General features: G+C 45.1%; 1 protein-coding gene across 1 annotated transcript in view; it reads right to left on the bottom strand.

Annotated features, from left to right (window-relative positions):
• LOC129811096 (adhesion G-protein coupled receptor D2) overlaps nucleotides 1-13,382 on the bottom strand; it is a 158,370-nt gene that overhangs the window by 72,816 nt on the left and 72,172 nt on the right. The gene's annotated exons all lie outside the window — the stretch shown is intronic.

The raw sequence follows: 13,382 nt of genomic DNA, 5'->3' as shown, positions 1-13,382 counted from the left end.
TTAAATGTTTTGGGCAGGGTATATTTACAGTATGAATACACATTATATCGTAGGCTATTTTTTTGTATATATATTTATTGTTTCAGTAGAATTTGGTTGACATGAAAATGGAGCTACTAAAGTAACAATAGCAAGGCAAGGATTCACTTGTCATCAAATTAATTACTGATAGATATTTCCCTAAGGCTGGCTCTTAACATTAGTAGAATGTGTTTAAGGTCTCCAATGGAATGCTTTAATATTACATTTTTTATTCACAATATATTTTGTGCGATTCATTTCATCATACCTCTTCCTACAAGTTGGCTACATTTAAAAATGTTTTACAACTTTATGTTAAGCCTGCAGGAGTAATGCATCCCGATGCTGTTATTATGCATCGTAAAGACTTGGCATAAGCATGTATGACCCCTTATGTCTCGTTATCAACTTGACTAAAACTATTTTGAGTCAGTTAAAAACGTCCTACGCGGAGAGACAATCAAATATCATATACGTAATATCATTACAATACATTTTAAAGGCTCAAGCATGCTTATAACAACAACAACAAAAAAACACAAGTTCAGGCTTTACTGATCTGTGTTCTGTCGATCCTGTTCACTACTGTAACTGTGAAGCATTTCCATCCAATGACGTTTTCTCCAATGAGGCTGGTTGCTGTCACCATACACTGTAAATTTGTAACGGGCTCCGGCGCACCCAGGGGCAGACCGCTCCATTAGTGGATATGCATTATTTCTTATGGCTTCATTAGGCCGCGGCATGTCATAATTTATGACGCCGCACTGAAATACACACACAGATAGTGTGTGTGTGTCTGAGTATGTGTGTGTGGCAGGGGGATGTTTTGCATACGCACAATCGCTGAGCGGGCCCATAATGAAGAGAGCAGGGGGCTCCTGACAGGCAGAATCAACAGAGCAGTGTCATATTCCACACCCCTATTAATCCTGACGGGATGAGGAGCGGCGAGCGCTTGAGATCGAGTTTAGATAATGTTTACTCGGCGATATTCAGGGGGAATTCCTGGTGTTTTTGTTCATATCAAAGCTGAGGAAATTACGTGACACTGACCTGCCGAGCATTTGAAATGCGTTTAGATAATGTTAAAGGGGAAATCCTGGTTATTTCGATAGCATAAAAGAAAAGGCGAGAGGCAATTAAGTGACATTGACTTAATTCATCATTTGACAATGAAGGGAAGGGCATTGTTTTAGACGATTGCTATGCGGTTAAGGATCTCTGTTGCCTGAAGGTTTTGCAGGGATGTAACCGCGGGTCTCCGGTGTAAATGGGAGAAAAAAACGATTGAGACACAGGAAGGACGTGCAGGTGCACACACCTGCCGACATCCTTAGAGTTGATTGAAATTAAAAGTAAACAAAGAGGAGGATGAAGAGCTGACCAAGGAGAAAAAGCTAATTGGGATAAATGATGCAATCATTCAATCATGTAATTAAATATATGTTGCAATGGAGTGTACTATCAGTGGGTGTGATTTATGTAACATTGTGTTTTCCTAATTATGAAACCTGGTAACTTTCAATAAATTAGAGTTTGATTGAATCTTTTAAACTTGTTTTTATTCATCGCAATCTGTGTAACTCTAGTTGACAATAAAACGCACACTACTCATTGATGTAATTGTTCATATTCATATTTAGACTTAAGAGACCCATTTAATCAAATAGCATAGAACAAATACATACAATCTATCACTGTTCTCAAAGAATAATGCTGAGTAACACCTCATAATAAATGGTTTATTACTGAACATTATTCAACTGTGTTACCTACTCCTGTACAGTGATATAAGAAGGTTCAATATAATCCACTGGTGTGTACACACATAGAGATCCCACACATATCCCTGATTCTATATGTAATAATATTCTATATGTAACACCAATGTTGCTAAAAGAAAATAAACGCAACGACACCGCAGGTCCCAACCTATTTAAATGAATAAATAAATGACAATATCCATCCAGGCCTTTGCCACCTGGGACATGTGTGTGACTGGACCTTCTCAAATAGTATTTGAGTGCCCCTGATCTAAGGGGATACAATCTGGCAACTCTCCACTTATCGGAAGAAGAGAAGATGAATGTCAACACTGACGGGTCAAATTCATACACGTGCTCTCTCCTCTTTACGTCTTCCTCTCTCATTGTATTTGTATGAACAAATGCAATGCTGTTTTTTAAAAGAACACATTAACTGCTGACTTTCGGCATGCATTTTGGGAAGGGTGCTCAACTTGTACTGACTGCGCTGACTCCGATGACTGATGATTGTCTAAAAGACATGGTAATAAGATGAAGGTTGGATCTGTATTGTTAGACTTCAATGCAGCCTTTGATGTTATTGATCCTAATTTGTTATTGGGAGAAAAAAAAAGCACTTGTTATGGCTTGACGTCACCTGCCATCAAATGGTTGGAGAGTTACTTATCCAATAGAACTCAGGAGAGTATTCTTCAATGGATGCTTCTCTAACATCAGATAAGCTCAAATGACTACGTATGCTGATCATTGCACACTCCACACATCAGCACCCACAGAGAGTGAGCTCACCGAGACTCTTAGCAAGGAGTAACAGTCAGTTTCAGATCAGGTAATTAACAATAAACTGGTCTTAAAAACATCTAAAAACCAAAGACATTGTATTTGGTTCAGAGCATTCTCTTAGACCTAGAACCTCAACTGGAGTTATGGATAAAGGATGTGACCATTGAACAATTGAAAATCTGAACTCGTCGGAGTAACATTGGAAGGTCAGTTTGACACAGTCATATTGACAAAGTTGTTGTGAAGATGGGGAGAGGTACAGTATGTCTGTTATAAAAAGATGTTCTGCGTTTTTGACAGAAAGATCAACTGTACTAGTTGGTCAGGCTTTGATCTTGTCCCATCTTGATTACTGTCCGGTAATAAGGTCAGGTGCAGCAAAGAAAGGCCTTGCCATTAACTGTACACAGGGAACTAACATCAACAACATGCATGGTAGTCTTTCCTTGTTGAGGAGAAAATTGACCACTTCTCTTTTATTCTTGTTAAGAAACATTTGTGCTTTGCACACCTGGATTGTACAATATTTGCACATAAAAAAAGTATTGAAGCTCTGTCAAGTTGGTTGTTGGTCATTGCTAGACAGACATTTTAAAGCCTTGCCATAGATTTTCAAGCCAATTTAAATCAAAACTGTAACTAGGCCAATCAGGAACATTCAATTTATTTTTGGTAAGCAACTCCAGTGTATATTTGGCCTTGTGTTTTAGGTTATTGTCCTGCTGAAAGGTGAATTTATCTCCCAGTGTCTGTTGAAAAGAAGACTAAACCAGGTTTTCCTGCCTGTGGTTAGCTCTGTTCCATTTCTTTTTATCCTACAAAAAGTCCATAGTCCTCGCCAATGACAAGCATACCCATAACATGATACAGCCACCAACATGCTTGAAAATATAAAGAGTGGTACTCAGTGATGAGTTTGTGTTGGATTTGCCCCAAACATAAACACTTTGTAGGGAGTTTTTCCTAGCCACCGTGCTTCTACACCTGCATTTCTTGCTGTTTGGGGTTTTAGGCTGGGTTTCTGTACAGCACTTTCAGATATCAGCTGATGTAAGAAGGACTATATAAATACATTTGATTTGATTTGTATTCAGGACATAAAGGTAATTTCTTTGCCACATTTGCACTTTAACTTTAGTGCCTTATTGCAAACAGGATGCATGTTTTGCAATATTTTTATTCTGTACAGGCTTCCTTATTTTCACTCTGTCAATTAGGTTATTATTGTGGAGTAACTACAATGTTGTTGATCCATCCTAAATATTCTCCTATCACAGCCATTAAACTATGTAACTGGTGAAATCCCTGAGCGGTTTCCTTCCTTTCCGGCAAGTTAGGAAGGATGCCTGTATCTTTGCAGTGTCTGGGTGTATTGCTACAGTACACCACCCAAAGTGTAATTACACTGTAATAACTTCCCCATGCTCAAAGGGATATTCAATGTCAGCTTTTTTTTTTTTTTTACCCATCTACAAATAGGTGCCCTTCTTTGTGAGGCATTGGAAAACCTCCCTGGTCTTTGTGGTTGAATCTGTGTTTGAAATGCACTACTCGACTGAGAGACCTTACAGATAATTGTATGTGTGGGGTACAGAGATGAGGTAGTCATTCAAAAATCACGTTAAACACTATTATTGCACACAGAGTGAGTCCATGAAACTTTCATGTGACTTGTTAAGCAAACGTTTACTCCTGAACTTATTTAGGCTTGCCATAGCAAAGGGGTTGAATACTTATTGACTGAAGACATTTCAGCTTTGCATTTTTATTAATTTGTAAAGAATTCTAAAAACATAATTCCACTTTGACCTTATGGGGTATTGTGTGTAGACCAGCGACACAAATCACAATGTAATACATTATAAATTCAGGCTGTAACACAACAAAACGTGGAAAAAGCCAGAGGTGTGAATACTTTCTGAAAGCACTGTACATACCCCAACAGACACCACACTATGGGTTTCTTCACGGTGCATAAACCAAAAACAGATTGAATGGATCGCTCAGTTATGTTTAGAGCCATGTCATCATGGAATTCTCTGCCACAAGAGGTTACACTCAGGTAAAAAGCAAGTTTAGCTTTAAAAAACAGATCTTTATAAAGATCTAATTTAACTGTACTGTATATAAGAATATGTATATATGAATAGTGTGTAAATAGTATTTTTGTTTTCCCTTGTAATGTTATGTTGTTCTTGTCTATTACTGTTCTGTACTTCGTCATGTATTTTTACGTTTTATGTGGACCCCAGGAAGAGTTGCTGCTGCATGTGCAGTAGCTAAGTGGGATCCTAATAAACTAAACTTTCTCTCTCTGATTTGTCACATATGCGATAATTTAATCCAAAGGGAGGTCATTGGATGTTACCTTCCCTGGTGATCTGGACTGGTTTGCTTAAATGAGAGAAGACAGAACAGAACGTCTCACTCTGGCCTCTCCTTTCCGCTCCTTAATGATCTGATTTACCCCTAGTCAGACACACACACACAAAAACTTTGATCGTTCTATTCAGCTTTTTTGCATTTTTTCTATTAGACACAAATTTCCTTTGGGTGTCAGAGGGCAAAACGTGAAGCTGCCAGAGTTTTCTGTCACACCTTTAAGCAGCGTCAAAAAAGCAAAAAAAAGGCCAGAGCGCGAGAAAAGCAAAAAAGAAAAGAGGGAGATAAAAAAAAAGGGAAGATTATTACGTTTAGTATTTACAAAACCCCTTGTGAAAAGCAGAACGTGTAAATGGGTTGCTCACAAATTGTGAAGACCCAGAGGTCAAGGAGAACTTGAAGTAAGAAAATTGATTCCTGCACACTAAAAAAGCCACTTAAGCAAGAATGTGACAATGATTTATTTTACAATGTGGGGGGTCAGGCCAATGCGTCTGCTATGTCAATGCAGTGCTATGACTCAGGGACACCTCTTCACACCTCTCTGTAGAGCAGAATGATAAAAAAAACTAAGGGAGGAGAGGTGTCCTGACTCTTGCGCTCACGTACTGCGTGGACTCCGGTGATGGAGGGAGGGGGGCGGAAAGACGGGGATGGAGAGGGGGGTGATGGAGAGGAAGAGGGGACATTGTACTGTGCCCCAGTGACAATGACCTTGCCCACTAAGTCATAGCATCAGAAGATTATATTTTTTATGCATCCTTGCTGCATTGATAGAAGTCACCCAGTTCTAAGGTATGTGTATATACACAGTACCAGTCAAAAGTTTGGACACCTACTCAATCAAGGGTTTTTCTTTATTTTTACTATTTTCTACATTGTAGAATAATAGTGAAGACATCAAAACTATGAAAAAACATCATGTAGTAACCAAAAGTTGCCACCCTTTGCCTTGATGACAGCTTTGCACACGCTTGGCATTCTCTCAACCAGCTTCACCTGGAATGCTTTTCCAACCGTCTTGAAAGAGTTCCTACATATGCTGAGCACATGTTGGTCGCTTTTCCTTCACTCTGCGGTCCAACTCATCCCAAACAATCTCAATTAGGTTGAGATCGGGTGATTGTGGAGGCCTATGTCATCTGATCAAGCACTCCATCACCCTCCTTCTAAGTCAAATAGTCCGTACACAGCTTGGAGGTGTATTGGGTCATTGTGTATTGGGTCAAATAGGGCTATCTTCTGAGATGTGTCTTCCACAAATTAACTTTTAAGAATGCACACCTGTTAATTTACATGCATTCCAGGTGACTACCTCATGAAGCTGGTTAAGAGAATGCCAAGAGTGCAAAGCTGTCATCGAGGCAAAGGGTGGCTACTTTGAAAAATCTCAAATATAAAATACATTTGGATTTGTTTAACACTTTTGTTACTACATGATTCCAAATGTGTTATTTCACCGTTTTTATGTCTTCACTATTATTCTACAATGTAGAAAATAGTAAGAATAAATAAAAACCCTGCAATGAGTAGGTGTCTCCAAACTTTTGACTGGTACTGTATGTATAAATATATATGTAGGTGTATGAATATATGTATTATGGCGTACAGCAGGTCAGCCACCAGGGGGAGACTCGTCGAGGCCGGTAGCAGACGGAGTTTACATCACGAGGCGATGGCTCCCTCTGCGGGACATGCAGGTCTCCCTGGTCTGCCACAAGTGGTGGAGAATGCGGGCATTCTGATAACGTGGTCAGATCAGGGTTGATGTTTACACAGCATCAGCTTGGACGAGTTGATAGCTCAGTTCGTCTGGGCCCAACAAGCACAACAGGCAGTTCAGCAACGAACGCTGGAGGAACAGCGACTACAAAACGTCCGCCTCATTGAGGAAATCAGGAAGCTGCAAGGAGGAGCGTCTCCTGAATCACATCCCAACCAGTTTTTAATCAAGCTAACGGAAGACGATGACATCGAAACATACCTCTGAACGTTTGAACGGACAGCACGGGAAGGATGGCATGGGAAGGATGGCCAAGGCCGAAGTGGGCAAATCTGCTGGCCCCGTTCCTCTCTGGGAATGCCCAAAAGGCGTATTGGGACCTGAACAACGAACAGGCGGCTAACTACAACGGACTCAAACGGGAGATACTCAGCCTCCACGGGTACAGCCTGGCCTATCGGGCTCAACTGTTCCATGACTGGAGGTTCGTACCCGACACATCCCCCCGAGCCCAGATGAGCGACCTACTGCGCGTCACCAGGGCATGGCTCCAAACCGACGTATCCACCCTCTCCATCCTTGACAAAGTGGTTCTGGATCGCTTCTTACGGGTGCTACCCCACGACATGAAGAGGGCAGCGAGTCTATGCGCGCCCCAGACCTTGGAGGGCCTCCTGGAAGCAATGGAGACGCATCAGAACACTCAGGCCCTGCTGAGTGGGAGTCGGGACGAGTCGGCGACCCGTCCGAGGGGACGGAAGGACAGCCCCACCGCTGTGTACGCCTAACCGACAGTCGGCAGGGCCAAAGGACCGCAAACCTGTGGAGAGACGGCTGGGGTAGGGCCGATCTGCCACTGACGACCCCAGGTAGATGGACACCAAAGGAGGTGTTTTGAGTGTGGCGCCCGGGGGCACATTGCCTGGAATTGCCCGGCTCGAGAGGAGTCGATGCCATCAGCAAGCCCCGGAGACAAGGTGGGTCACGCCGTGAACTATTTCACCTCCTGCACCACGAATCAACTGCATCCATGGTCCCGGTGAAGGTTGACGGACACGACACAGAAGCTCTATTAGACTCCGGATGTATGGTTACGCTCATAACCACGAACCTGCTGAACCAGGAGACCGAACGTGGTAGGGAGATGTCCATTTCCTGTGTTCACGGTGACACAAAGCGGTATCCAACCGTATGGACCAACATCGTGATGCCACAAAGGAGCTGCCAGATGATGGTGGGTGCAGAGTACCAGAGTTGCTGGTACTTCTCCTAGTGGGACGGGATTGTCCGCAGCCCTAGGGGGGCACGAGCTGAAGAAAAAGATACGAGCCGGCCGAAGAAGAGAGCGGGGATGACCCATCGCCTGTGCGGCCCGGAAGCAACCGGTTGACCAACCTGTATCTACGGGTCTGGAGTCAGACGGGGCGCCAGAACCCGGCCCCCCTGGGGAACCACTGGAGAGTGAGCCCAGCCTCCCCCTCCTCGATTTCGAGGGGCTAGTCGAGACACCCGCTGGGGGCTAATTGAGGGGACAATTTGGGACGGCCCAGTGGGAGGATCCGATCTTGAAAGTCGCCGCAGCCCAAGTGATAGTGGTGGATGGACAGCTATTTCCGGGGGTGAGTGACTGGCGATACCCCCATTTCCAAATCAAGAATAACCTTTTGTATCAGTTGTCGCGCCAACAGTGGGGAACTTTGAGAGGTATTGTTGCTGCCCCGGCAGTATGTGGGTACCGTTCTTCAGCTGGCCCACACCCACCTGTTGGGGGCGCACCTGGGAATGGAGAAGACCCGGGAACGGATCGCCGTCCGGTTCCACTGGCCTGGGATGAGGAGGGACGTGGAAGACTACTGTCGCAGCTGCCCGGAGTGTCAACTCACTGCCCCAAAGCACACTTCCGAAACCCTACCGATCATTGGGCCCTTTGAACGCATAGCCATGGACATAGTGGGACCCTTGGTAAAAACAGCACGAGGACACCGGTACATCCTGGTGATAGTAGACTATGCTACCCGGTATCCCGAGGCCATTCCCCTACGGGCAGCGGTATCCAAGGGCATCGCCCGGGAGCTGTTCCACCTCTTTAGCCAGGTGGGCATCCCAAACGGGATCCTGACAGACGAAGGTACGGAGTTTATGTTCCGCCTAATGAAAGATTTGTGTGCTCTCCTGCAGATCAAGTAGATCAGGACCTCCGTCTTTCACCCGCAGACGGATGGGCTCATCGAGCGGTTCAATAAAACACTCAAACAAATGCTGCGGAATGTCATCGAGCAGGACGGGAACTGGGACCAGATACTACCCCACCTAATGTTCTCAATCCGAGAAGTACCCCAGTACTCCACTGGGTTTTCCCCTTTCGAACTCCTCTACGGGAGGAGGTCACGCGGGCTACTGGACCTCGCCAAGGAGGTGTGGGAAGCCCAGCCGACCCCTTTACGCAGCGTGGTAGAGCACGTGGAGACAATGAAGGAGCGGATGACAGCCATATGACCAGTGGTAAGGGAACATATGGAGAAGGCCCAACCCACTCAAACCCAAGTCTACAATCGGGGAACCCAGCCCTGAGAATTACAGGTGGGAGACAGGGTGTTGGCATTAATCCCCACGGCCGAAAGTAAGTACCTGGCAACATGGCATGGGCCATATGAGGGGATAGAGAAGCTGGGACCCGTGAATTACCTTGTACGGCAGCCGGGGTGACGGAAACCCCAACAGATTTACCACGTGAACCTGTTGAAGAAGTGGCACGAGAGGACAGCCTTGGCCGTGTTATGGCCGGGACCCAGGACGCCAACGGTACCAGTGGTGGGAATGAGGACCTCGACCCGGCCCAGAAGCAAGAACACCACATCCGTACCCGGCCCGGGGAAACGGCACGAAAACGGCCATATTGGATTCCGGAGGCCTGAAGGAAGGCTGTGAAGCAGGAAGTGGAGGCTATGCTGAGGATGGGGGTCGTTGAAGAATCACACAGTGCATGGTGCAGCCCCATCGTGTTGTGCCCAAACTGGACGGTAGCCTGCGATTCTGTAATGATTTCCGGGGTGTGAACGACATCAGCTTGTTCGACGCCTTCCCCAATCCGAGGGTGGACGAACTCGTCGACCGATTGGGAAAGGCCCGTTACATCGGCACCCTTGACCTGACCAAAGGATATTGACAGGTACCGTTGACAGCCTCCTCCCGGGAGAAGACGGCGTTTTTGACACCAGACGGACTATATCAGTACCGGGTGCTCCTGTTCGGTCAAGGAGCCCCACCAACATTCCAGCGCCTGATGGACAATGTACTTCGACCTCACCAGCATTAAGCAGCGTCCAATTTGGATGATATCATCATCCACAGCCAAGGTTGGGAAGAGCACCTGACGCGCCTCCAGGCGGTGCTGGATGTGCTCAGGCAAACCGGGTTGACAGAGAACCCCAAGAAATGCAAACTAGTGTTCGAGGAGGTGGTGAACCTGGGGTATTTGATCGGACGGGGGAACGTCAAACCCCAGGAGAGGAAGGTTCACGCGGTACGTGACTGGCTCGTTCCACGCATAAAGACACAGGTCAAGCCCTTTCTGGGACTGGCAGGATACTATAGCCGGTTGATCCCCAACTATGCGGCTATAGCTTCCCCCCTCACCGATCTAACCAGGGCCCACCTCCCGAAAACAGTGAAATGGACTGACCAGACAAAAGCGGAGTTCAGGCGCCTGAAGGAAGCACTGTGCTCCCATCCGATTCTCGTATCGCCCGATTTCCAGGTGCCGATGTTGGTCCAGACAGATGCAATATGACACAGGACTAGGGGCCGTTCTGTTCCAGATACACCTGCACCCCATCATGTACATAAGCCGAATGCTAATACCTAGAGAGAAAAAGTACTAGATTGTTGAGAAAGAGTGTCTAGCGGTGAAGTGGGAGCTAGACACTCTCAAGTATTACCTGTTAGGTACTGACTTCACCCTGGTCTCTGACCATGCTCCACTTCAACGCTTCTCTTTTTCTGTCGTGCACAGGTCAGGGAGACGTGGACGCCCTAACGAGAAGGGAGACATACAGCTCCCTCCTACAGCTAGGGGGGGGGGGGGGGGCGCGTAGAGCAGGTCAGCCACCAGGGGGAGACTCGTCGAGGCTTGGTGGCAGACAAAGCCTACATCATGAGGTGATGGCTCCCTCTGCTCTGGACGTGCCAGGTCTCGACGGGCTCTCCGGCCAGGAATAATTGGGGCTGATCGTGGTTGGTGGGTAATCAAGGGCTGATTGCTCACCAGCTGTACGAGTCCCATAAAGCTGCCAGGACAGGGGACACAAAAAGGACAGGGGAAAGAAAGGTGACTTCCGTATATTTGGAAACGGTGCCCGAGCTAAATGGAGGGAGTTCAGTTCTTGTACCTGACAGGATACAGCAAGACCTGGAGCCCAGAAGACGGTATCCCGGAGAGGGTCTCATGGGGGAGACCTATCCTTTTCTTTTGATTTATTATTTAAATAAACACCCTTAAAACTGAGCTAATCCTACTCTGTCCGTGTCTGATTTTTATTTTATTTTATTTATTTTACCGTTATTTTACCAGGTAAGTTGACTGAGAACACGTTCTCATTTGCAGCAACGACCTGGGGAATAGTTACAGGGGAGAGGAGGGGGATGAATGAGCCAATTGTAAACTGGGGATTATTAGGTGACCATGATGGTTTGAGGGCCAGATTGGGAATTTAGCCAGGACACCGGGGTTAACACCCCTACTCTTACGATAAGTGCCATGGGATCTTTAATGACCTCAGAGAGTCAGGACACCCGTTTAACGTCCCATCCGAAAGACGGCACCCTACACAGGGCAGTGTCCCCAATCACTGCCCAGGGGCATTGGGATATTTTTTAGACCAGAGGAAAGAGTGCCTCCTACTGGCCCTCCAACACCACTTCCAGCAGCATCTGGTCTCCCATCCAGGGACTGACCAGGACCAACCCTGCTTAGCTTCAGAAGCAAGCCTGCAGTGGTATGCAGGGTGGTATGCTGCTGGCTACAATCTGTGTTCTGTGTAAACGTTTTGACCAAACCCCCTGGTCTGCCACATTCTGCACAGTCGGAAGTTTACCACAGTATGTACAGTTGGAAGTTTACATACACTTAGGTTGGAGTCATTAAAACTCGTTTTTCAACCACTCCACAAATTTCTTGTTAACAAACTATAGTTTTGGAAAGTCGGTTAGGACATCTACTTAGTGCATGACACAAGTGATTTTTCCAACAATTGCTTACAGACAGATTATTTCACTTATAATTCACTGTATCACAATTCCAGTGGGTCAGAAGTTTACATACACTAAGTTGACTGTGCCTTTAAACAGCTTGGAAAATTCCAGAAAATTATGTAATGGCTTTAGAAGCTTCTGATAGGCTAATTGACATAATTAGAATCGATTGGAGGTGTACCTGTGGATGCATTTCAAGGCCTACCTTAAAACGCAGTGCCTCTTTGTTTGACATCATGGGAAAATCAAAAGAAATCAGCCAAGACCTCAGAAAAAAATATCTGATATGCTAATTGACTTTGGTGCGAAAAGTGCAAATCAATCCCAGAACAACAGCAAAAGACCTTGTGAAGATGCTGGATGAAACAGGTACAAAAGTATCTATATCCACAGTTAAACGAGTCCTATATTGGCAGACTAACGTTTGCAACTGCATATGGGGACAAAGATTGTACTTTTTGGAGAAATGTCCTCTGGTCTGATGAAACAAACATAGAACTGTTTGGTCATAACGACCATCGTTATGTTTGGAGGAAAAAGGGGAGGCTTGCAAGCCGAAGAACACCATCCCAACCGTGAAGCACGGGGGTGGCAGCATCATGTTGTGGAGGTGCTTTGCTGTTGGAGGGACTGGTGCACTTCACAAAATAGATGGCATCATGAGGTAGGACAATTATGTGGATATATTGAAGCAACATCTCAACACATCAGTCAGGAAGTTAAAGCTTGGTCGCAAATGTGTCTTCCAAATGGACAATGTCCCCAAGCATACTTCCAAAGTTGTGGCAAAATGGCTTAAGGACAACAAAGTCAAGGTATTGGAGTGGCCATCACAAAGCCCTGACCTCAATCCTACAGAAATTTTCTGGGCAGAACTGAAAAAGCGTGTGCGAGCAAGGAGGCCTACAAACCTGACTCAGTTACACAAGCTCTGTCAGGAGGAATGAGCCAAAATTCACCCAACTTATTGTGGGAAGCTTGTGGAAGGCTACGTGAAATGTTTGACCCAAGTATGCTACCAAATACTAAATGAGTGTATGTAAACTTCTGACCCACTGGGAATGTGATGACAGAAATACAAGCTAAAATAAATCTTTCTCTCTACTATTATTCTGACATTTCACATTCTTAAAATAAAAAGTGGTGATCCTAACTGACCTAAGACAGGACATTTTTACTAGGATTAAATGTCAGGTATTGTGAAAAACTGAGTTTAAATGTATTTGGCTAAGGTGTATGTAAACTTACGACTTCAACTGTATGTATATATATATATATATATACATACATACATACATACATACATACATACATACATACATACATACATACATACATACATACATACACACCTTAAAACTGGGTGACTTCTCTAAAGTAATGAAAATAATTATTCCTGTGTGACAATTTTTAATAATGCTATTTTGGACAAGGCCCAATAAAGATGACAGTAA

Source organism: Salvelinus fontinalis, chromosome 14, assembly GCF_029448725.1.
Source record: "Salvelinus fontinalis isolate EN_2023a chromosome 14, ASM2944872v1, whole genome shotgun sequence".
NCBI lineage: Eukaryota > Metazoa > Chordata > Actinopteri > Salmoniformes > Salmonidae > Salvelinus > Salvelinus fontinalis.
Note: the sequence above shows the minus strand (reverse complement) of the source record. Positions and strands in the feature narration are given on the sequence as shown.